The 10,267-nt window shown below is 36.5% G+C and overlaps 1 long non-coding RNA gene across 1 annotated transcript; it reads left to right on the plus strand.

Annotated features, from left to right (window-relative positions):
* The first annotated feature begins 3,941 nt into the window (after positions 1 to 3,941).
* Positions 3,942 to 4,820, plus strand: LOC124640886. Its single transcript, XR_006985609.1, has 3 exons — positions 3,942 to 4,060; positions 4,149 to 4,336; positions 4,616 to 4,820. It is a non-coding gene; the product is annotated as an uncharacterized LOC124640886 (long non-coding RNA).
* The last annotated feature ends 5,447 nt before the right edge of the window (positions 4,821 to 10,267 follow it).

Raw genomic sequence — 10,267 nt, forward strand, 5'->3', positions numbered from 1 at the left:
GAAAACTCGACGCAAGAGCGCGAAATTTTTTCGGTGTTGGATACTTGAGCAATGAAACGAACCTAAAAGCATCACACGTAACATGGAGTCGCGAGCGAAGCGAGCGCGAAATTTTCGGATTCGCGGAGGTGCAAAAATTGGAAATAATGTCACACTTTGATTCATGGTAAAAATAGCCACTGGAAATACTCGTATGCCGTTTCATTTCACGTCCTGTCAAATGTATGAAAACGTATAATCCTGGCGATGAAATAAGCCTCGCTACCTACTTTTGCCAATTGCCGAAGACCTGGAGTTATTAAGTTAATCTACAATTTGTTAAAAAACGGAATTTAATTATCTGCTGCCGTGGCCTTCCCCCGCCACTTGTCGCGAAAGTACGAGACTTACACTCCCGAGTGGTACCAACCTACATGGTGCCAAAATGGAATTTTGGAATGCAATATTTAAAACAATTTAATTGAAAATGAATAATAATATAATATTGTCAAAAGTGAAACGATTTACCATATGGAAATCTTGAATTTTCCACGGAACCCCTGAGGGCCTGTCACGGAACCTCAGGGTTCCGCGGAACCCCATTTGGGAACGGCTGGATTAAGGCATTGTTCTCGTGGAAACCTGCATAAACGGCATAAACCCACAAATGTGCTGCATTACCGGTAAAGCCTAGAAACGCTGCGGTCGCGAATCACGCGGGAAAGTCAAGCGTACTTATTCTGGACTAGATAATGCTGTTAGTGTTTGTGAGACGATTCACTACTTACAGCCCACCATCCTGGCCAACCTCTGTGGAATCCACGAATTCGACAGGTTCGCCGTGCGGTCGGGCATTGTTCGTATGTTAAATGTTCGTGCGGATTTAATAGAAGTTATAAACCGCCTAACGCATACCACGATGCTATGTTCTTCATATAAGTGTCATCAACATAAAAAAAAGACCTGAATTTCGCACTGTGAGACAAAAACCCCACACAAAACAAAATAATGACATGACTGTCTCAAATCTTGCTGACAAAGTGTGAACCAAAACTAGTTCACGAGTTCAAATCAAACAAACACACACTATATTCGATCATATCACATTACAGCTCTCTAATCCTCTTCACACGTTTCCCCTAATCCGTGAACAAATAGTTAAAGTATCATTTGTCGAATACGCGCGGAATGTTACACGTTACAGAATAAGGCGGTCAGCGTTTAACTCATATCGTAAGGTTTCCGTAGACCGAGGAAAAAACTAAGCTAACGGGAAAATGAGGAAATGGCTCCACTTTCGTTACGAAATCTACGGCGAATCAGAATAAGTGTAATTTTAATATTAGAGCATATAACTAGCGGAGACGCCATGAATACGAATCTCTATGAAATTCTGCTACTTAATTTATGCGCGGGTGCGAGATGAAGGAAAAAATAGTGATAGCTCTCGTGCACTTTCGATCATTGTTATGCTAGATCTCTCATGTAGTTTTTATCATATTATTCACGCAAGTTACAAGTTCCCCTTAAGTTGACACACACACACAAACATTTCAAATATGAAACGCTCTGGTACCATCATTTAGCAGAAAGGAATGTACGGCAATGGCGTCTCCAGCTAGTTAAATGCTCCAAGCTTTTAATTTGTAATTAAACACACTCGTTGGTATGTTCAGCATGTATCTGGATCATTAAATGGGTATTTAAGTGAACGCGTTCAATCTGTTGTGATTTAGCTGCGCCGGCGCATTCATGTGGCTTTTAATAGAGTCGTAAATAAATGCGAAATATTGGAATTGGCTGCTTTGCGGTTCAGTTGGAAATAAGTATAGATATATACATTTTATGTATTCGACTAGGTGCATTTAGCAGTATAGTTAAGTTACCAAAGTTAAAAATGTGTTACAACTTTCAAAATGAAAACTCCGATCTATCACACTGACACTCCTAAAAACATTAGACACAGAACAAATCGAATCACGGAGCTCAAACTAGTTTTAGAAAAAGAAACATCCAACAGATATTTAGATGGATATCACCAATAAATCTTATTAAGAGTACCCGTACACTGCAAACTTTTAGTCGGCCGATAGTTTTTTCAGGCTCATAAATGAGTATGGAAATGAATGGTAGTACACACTATTACGATTCTCCTAAGTTAATAATGTCAAAATTGAATAGAAATTGAATCGCAATAGCAGTTTTAACCATATCGGGCATTTTGTTCTGTCTGCTACAGGTATTTTGCCGGTATCAGACCGACTAAAAACTGATTGAATTCACGATTTTTTTTAGAAACCAAATCTTTTCAAACATCGTGTCAACTGTCGGGCGACTGTTTACTCTGCGGTGTGCGGACTCTTATTATACTGATTATTATTATATACTTATTATACTGACACATTGTACGTCAAATAAAAACAATCGTTGATCATTTCGCTAACAGGCTCAGGGCACTTTCTCATAGATAAGACATTCCAAAATCAACTTTTTGACAGTTGAAGTTCTCTTTTAGAACAATGGAAGAAAGATTTACTCTCCTGTCAAATGGGCTTTTGTTTTTGAAGCAATGAAATAGTATCTACAGAGTATGGCGTTTGTTAAGACGATTCATAATTCTGACAAGTTAAGCAGTACAGCCAGCTACAGTGAGAATAATCATGGGTGACATGTGCTAAATAGAGACACGATCTTTCGAGCTTCACAGGCTATTTCCGAGTACATACTTCTTGAAGATATTTTTGTCTAGTACTTACCAAATTAATCATAACCTATCTCCACACTAGACACTATCTTATCTCAAATTGGTAAACAATCAATAAATAAAATGTGGAATATTACTACCGAACTCTTCCTGACACAATAAGAAGTAAAAGTCGCTTAAAGGTCGTCTACTTAGAGTAGACACACTTAAAATACTTACAGTAGACAAACTTAAAAAACTTGATTTATATTGTTGACAAAAATATGTTTTTAGTAAAATCTTAAGTCCATTCAGAGTTATCAGTAGGTCTGATAACGGCTAAATACTTGATCTTTCTAATGTGCATACTACCATACATCTTCCTTCATACTGGGTTTGTGAGCTCAATGTAGCTATCGGCCGACTTAAGGTCTGCAGTGTGGACTCTATGATAAGTAATTTGAACAAAGCATGATTCTTAGCGATATAATAAACAGCCGATCATAGCTATCAGCCATGCGATTCTGTAACAAACACATCATCGATGCTAACAACGACGAGTTCACAGATGTCGCATCGTAGACATCGCTTTTAAAAACAACGTTGATAAAAACCGTATTCGCTAAGCAAAAAAACTCGTCGACGATCTGACGAACAACGATGATGGCTAAGATGTTTATAGTGTTGCCGAAATTCCATTTAAAGTATAATCGAGAAAATCTCGACTAACGTTTTTTGGCGTTATTTCGACATTTTAAATCAATGTAAATGCATAATATGTATGTTTAAACCACATTTTATTCGTTATGCAACGAATATTTAATTAATTATATCATTTTCGATATAGAAAATAATAAATATAAATAAATAAATATAAATAAATATTGTTGGGACACCTTTTTCACACACGGTCGGTTAGCCCCATGGTAAGTTATTTATTAACTTGTGTTATGGGTGCTAACACAACTGATAAACTACATATAGCTACATATATACATATTTATAAATACATATCTTAACACCCAGACCACGGCCAACAAGCATGCTCATCACACAAATGTTGACCGAACCGGGAATTGAACCCGGGACCTCAGGTTCGGCGGTCCGGCATGATGACCATTGCGCCATCGAGGTCGTAATAATGACTCAAATCTTTGACATTTGTTATGGTTATGTAGTATAATATATAGTCTGTGTCATTTCAAAACTTCAAAACCAAAACAAACATTTTGCTCATAACTATAATAGATTGTATGTTTATTTATTTAAATACGAGAATCGAGATTTCAAAGCTCTAAATGGCTTTAAGCGGTCAAGTGGACTTTAAAAAAAGTTGTACCCATAGCCAACGGCATTCTACTTGTCCTGTGTTTTAGTTTGGGTGCAAAACTATCGAAAGTAAGTACACAATACGTAACATTTATATTTTAATATACAATACAGTCTTTGTGAACTACGTCTATTAACTAAAATATTTATCTTTTAGTATCTCGCAACGCACTGCCTTCGTTGAGTCAGCTGGAAGAGCTAGTAAGCTTTTTGGAAAGCAAACCATGTTTGATTATGATGGGCCATGCTCGTACTGCGAATGCGAGCATGCATGCATGATCCGAAAACAACAGCCCTAAACAGTGAAGTAGTGGGTGTATGAAAATATTGGAGCAGTGGTGTAAGGTTAGTAAACAATAATCATTTATGAACCTATATAGTGTGTGTTTACCGTTACATTGAATCATGGTAAGTATAGTAGGTACTCTTCTACATTATGTTTTGTATGTATTAGGTACTAAATTAGTATTAACAGCAGGCAAATACAATGACTTTACTCTATCCTTCAAATTCAATCATAAAGGCATTTGAAATTACAACTGAGAGTTAAACCACACCAAGCAAATAGTTGTTCTATTTATTTTATATATTAGGTACACCATATAATTTTTGCTTGTGTTACAGTACTGGAAGGACAAAAAGGAGCAGTTCAGAGGAAGTCCAGTTCTACTGCAGCTGCGAGCCAACATGAAGAATTTGCCAGAACTCGGTGTAATCAAGTTAAAAATACATTCTATTATGCAAGGAGAATGTTTTGGAATCTGAATTTAGAAATAAATGCATGTTCATTATAAAATACAAAATAATAAAAAGACATGATGAATTAAAATACTGTTTTATTAATTCACTAGCTGTTGCCCGCAACTTCGTCTGCGTGGGCAATATAGAATCGTCAAAATACTACTTATCCAGTAGGTGCATTCTTTCACGTGACAGTATAATTAGGATTAGGACTTAGCAGTCGCATAGATTCATTGATCAAGGTTGTGTTGTGGATGTGACCATTTATCTAAACAAAAGGAGTAAAGTTTGTGTCGTTATTGAGCCAATTTGGAAAATTATTACGTATGGTGCGTAAGTAATTTTCACAGGAAACAGCTATAATCTATGTCTACATGCTTTGAGTCTGACAAAGCTGTCATTTGTACATTTTCTGCAGCTGCTGCGACTAATCAGAAGCCAGAAAGTCTGTCAGTCTTACCATAATATGGATATCGTCTTGTGTAGTTGACTGGATTGTAGATAGGTAGTCGCTCCAAGCAAAATATTGGTACTCAAACAGATTCGGTGGCTGGAAGCCAACACCAACATAGTTGGGGAATAGCTGGATGGATGATAAAATGAGTCATCATCATCAGCAGGCGCATAGGGTAGGATAGTTTCACTTACTCATGGTAAGGCTGACCCCAGATTAGGCGTGCGCGATCCTCGGGCGTGTAAGTAGCGCGGGCGTCGCGAGCGCGCTGCGTGAACGTCGCGTTTTGCTGCCCTGCGGCATGTGTGAAGAGTGCAAGCGACGCGCTCGCGGCAAGCACGCGGCGCTCGAGTTGCGTTCTTACCCCTTCGCCTGCTAACCCCGCCGCCCGCTAAACGCCTTAGCAGTTAAACGTCAAGGAGAGCGGCGCGTGCGCGCCGCGAGCGCGCTGCAAATGCCGCAGGGCAGCAAAACGCGACGCTCACGCAACGCGCTCGCGACGCACGCGCGGCGCCCGCGCTACTCACACGCCCGAGGATCGCGCACGCCTAATGTGGGGGAGGCCTAAGCCGGGACTCCACCGAAATGTTTGCATTAGTTCACGAATAGGCAAAATGTACGTATCTGTGAGAGTCCACTTCATGTGTTCGTACTTGAAACCTGTAGTTTTGCCAAGATTTTCAGAATGTACGCTCGCAATTTGTCATTTCTTGGTGGAGCCAGCAAATCAAAAGAAACATAAGTGTTGTATACTGTGCGTCACTACCGCACACCGGAAAAATTTCGCTCTTGCGGAAGACGTTTATATACCATATTTTGTGTCACACGTAAACAGGACGACAGTAAGTATCCACCGAAACACTTTCAAAGATCTGATGAACGAACAAATCAGACCTGACTTGGTCACCTGGGGCCAATCAGAGCTCTATGAAGCGATAATACGCTTTGGCTCCTACTGTTATTGTGGTTTCTGAAAATTTATTCACCTCATTCAACGATGAATGTAATTCTGATGGTACTATTAAGAACACTTGCTTAGCGCAGAAGCTGACGTTGGCAGGTCAACTCTTTTGACTTCTCGAATAGGATACCATTGGTTTTTGTGCAATGCACACCTGCAATGCATTCTGGATTAGGATAGGATATAGGTGGATAGGATTTGCAACAGAGAACAATTCTGTCTTTGTGATTAAATGACATCAAACGTAGTTTTATATAAAAGGTGTTTTTTAGGGTTTTTAGACTTGGCTCGGGTCTTACTGAGACTGTTCGTAATCGTGAACAGTGTATTTGCGATCAGAAGTTGAAAGTAAGCATGTCTCTGGTATGCGGCGCATAATTTGTACGTTTTCAGACGCATAAAGCATTTTACGTGTGTATGGTATTAAATAGAGAGAGCTCCAATTTCTTATCTGCACTTTGTATCTGGGCTTGTTTTTAAAGCTACAGAATCCTACATTACCTTCCTCACGCTTAGCAGCGCTTGCTAGAGATAGATCCTCATTTCTTCTAGGATTAAGTTTACATATTTTGTATCAGAAAAAATAATTAAGGTCTACTTAATACTACTCACTCAAAGTAATTTGTTTTAAGGCCACCACATTAGTGGAAGATAAGCTAAACTATGTTTATGAAAAAATCCTGATATGAACTCCATCTGTAACTTTAAATGATAATTAATTGTTCCACTAAAGTCATCATTTTTGACATAATGTTCAAAAAATAATTTAGATGGCACCGTTTTAAATTTGGCTGAGAACTATTAATTTTCTTTTCATCAAGGTAATAATTATAGTTGGATTTTGATGTGCAGGGCAAACTGACAAACACTATTGAAATGTCTATCGAAAAATTACACTTCGTGTTAAAATATGGTGAATTACGGAAAATACACAACTTTATCTGTTGAAATAATAATCCTCTATAAAGAATGTATGGTAATATTGTCATTTACCACCTCGCTCCTTTGACAAATTGATGATGTATTTTATTTACCACAGATGGAGCTACTTTAACCTTGGCTAAACAAAATTTTCATTTTTTTTTTCTTCCGAAGTTACTTATAAAGGTGTGATTTTCTGTGTAAATATTAATAATAGGCCGATCAACTAATATAAGTACAACATTCAAATGTACAGTTTTGACAAATAGATTGCGTGTCGTAATATTTTACATCTTGAATTCACAAAATTAATCATATCTTTTGATAGAGTGAATCGATTTCGATGAAACAAAAACTAAGTAATACCCCAAGTTACGTAGAATTTTTGTATATAAGCATTGTCTGCATTTAATTCGTAGATTTTACGTGAATCCCGAACAAACAAACAGATAAACAGACAAACAGACAAAAATGACAAAAATGATGGAAATGGGTTCTGTTAGTTATCCTTTAACATGCTGGCTATTTTTTTTGTCAATTTCTTCAATGTACAAAAATTACTTTTCTACAGATTTATTATATGTATAGATGATTACAGAAAAGTTCAGTATTTTTATAAAAATTACTTTGATACCTGCACACTATTGTGTAATGTTAAAAATGTTTATATTACTATTTAACATACACAGGTAAAATACATATGTATTGTTAGAAGGTGTCTACATAGTATTGTTTATTAAATAACTTCTAGCATGACATCCAATGTCCAAGTCACAAGTCACTGCCAGAGTCCGGCTTGCTTATCAACCGGGTCACAGTTGCTTCTTACCTACCTCGTACTTATCAATAATATCTGGATGGTTGATGGCATCTAATGTATATTGTTGAGTCCTTGAAGCAGATGCTTGTGAGACATTGTTCTTGCAATGTCACATCATGTACTTAAATCCCACTAACAAAAAATTTGTCAGTACCTGCAAAAGGTGGATGGACAGTAAGTTTTAGGCACCTATCCACTGTACCGTATGATGATTTATATTATATTGATTAAGTGTAATATATTGGTGCGGTTGCTAATTCCTCCTCGACGATTCGCCTTTGTTAGGAAAGGGGAAATCTCAGGAAATCTTTCAACTGTCGAATCTGTTCTTCAGTCAATCTTATTATAGTTTCTATCAGTAATTAGTGTTAGTAAATCCATAATACGTATCACGGAGGCCTGACTTCTTATTTATTTAATTATCATGATGTTTAGTTTCTTCCAACGAAAAATCATACAGGAAAGACGAACTGCCATCTAAAACATTAAAAATAGGCGCAAATGTTTCAGGGATTAAAGTACGATAAACAAATCATCATAAAAACATATTTTCACATTGCAATTTATTAAATAACTTGTTTTACTTACATTTTAATCGCCTTCATCCAAGAAAACATCCACAATTTACAAGCTTTTCGGTTTGACAGATAAAATCGAAGGCGAAGGCGAGGTTGTCGTTGCAGGCGAGGATGTTTCGTGTTGCTGAATACCGATTTTCATACATTTGGCACCAAATGTTAGTTCTATGTCACGCCGTCAACATCGTTGAGGCGCTACGATCGCGCAATTTTAACTAATGAATACCGCCGAGTTTTCATCTGATGTTACAACGATGATTTCTTGGTTGTAAAGATGTTTTGCCTTAGTGAATCGCACCCCAGGAAGCCATTATTATATACTTACGATGATGTCTTTTAGAATATATCTTTATGAACATGTATGAAGGAAATCGATTGGTAATGTTATGTGCATTACACAAACGCAGTCCAGAATGAGTTTCCAAGAGCATTTTATAAAATAAAACGTATATAAAGTAAGTATTACTTATGTTAAATTGATAGAGTAAATTCAGTTTTCAACGCAAACTGCTGTCAAACGGACGACTTGGGATGCTTCTTTCGAGAGGTTTCAAATGTCAATACATAGGCTTAATTTTGTTGTATAAAAAGAAATTGTTCATTTCTTCTCCATCATAATTACCGACATATTAAATTCTTAAATAATGAGCTTTACACACCTACATTTCTATAATTGGAACTACAAAATTTTAAGCCTATCATCTGCTATCACAAAAACTCGATCTGTCCTAATCCAAAAAGGCTGTACTTGTCAAAAAGAGAAAGGACCCGTTCCAATAATTCGCTGTAACTCCCTTATTATCCGGCGGTGACAGCTGTCTTCAGATAAACGGGAAAACAATGCATGATTCGAAAATATCGCGGTATCTAGATAGAGAGATAATGTCGTTGGTAGAATGGGTTCCGCACTTCATAAAAAATATTATGTTAAGACGAGGGGTTCTTTAGAGTTTGACTTTGAAAGTTAGGTTTATGAGTTTTAGACTCTATGGATCTACATTCATGGATCTATTGAAAATTTTACTATGGCACTCACTATGGATAGGGAACTGATGCAGATAGGTAATATGGGAACAAGAAAGAGGTGCTCTCTTAATACAGTAAGTAATGGAAAGCTTTTTTACAAAGTTCCTAAAAATAGGGTCGAGTTGCATAAATTGGACCGGCTCGTAAATTGTACTACTACATAATTAATATTCAAATCTATTTGAATAATATTTTTCATAAACATGTTTGTACTTTTAGTTAGTAAGAATCACTTTAATCTCATTTAGAATATGTAGTACAATTTAGGAAACCTATGGTACAACTAAGGAAACCGCTTTCCTAAATTGTTCTCTTTAAGACTTTTTTAAAAACTTTAATTTTCATATTTATGTTTAAATTCATCATTTTCTTTCAATACAAAATTATTGCTAATAGAACAACCTTTTTATTTATAGTAATATATTCCTTTAAAATTAAGTAGTTTCTGTGATAGCTTATGAAGTTTGTTAACTGGTACAATATAGGCAACTCTCCTATTTCCAAACTCATTTGCCTCATGGATTTAATCGAGATATTTTTTTTCATAATCATGGCAAGTCATCATTATCTTTAATCTCCCAAAATAAAAAAGCAGCCATATCATGGGCTACATGAGTCAGAAATACGGAATCCTAAAAATAGTACAGTATTATGATCTAACACAAAAGTGATCCATTTTGATATAGATAATCTAAATATGTTTCATAAATAAGATTAACGTAATGCATACCGGGTGAAAGTATATTTTTTGTTGAAAGTGTAATAACCCCACTTC

The sequence above is a fragment of the Helicoverpa zea genome, chromosome 2 (genome assembly GCF_022581195.2).
Source record: "Helicoverpa zea isolate HzStark_Cry1AcR chromosome 2, ilHelZeax1.1, whole genome shotgun sequence".
Lineage (NCBI taxonomy): Eukaryota > Metazoa > Arthropoda > Insecta > Lepidoptera > Noctuidae > Helicoverpa > Helicoverpa zea.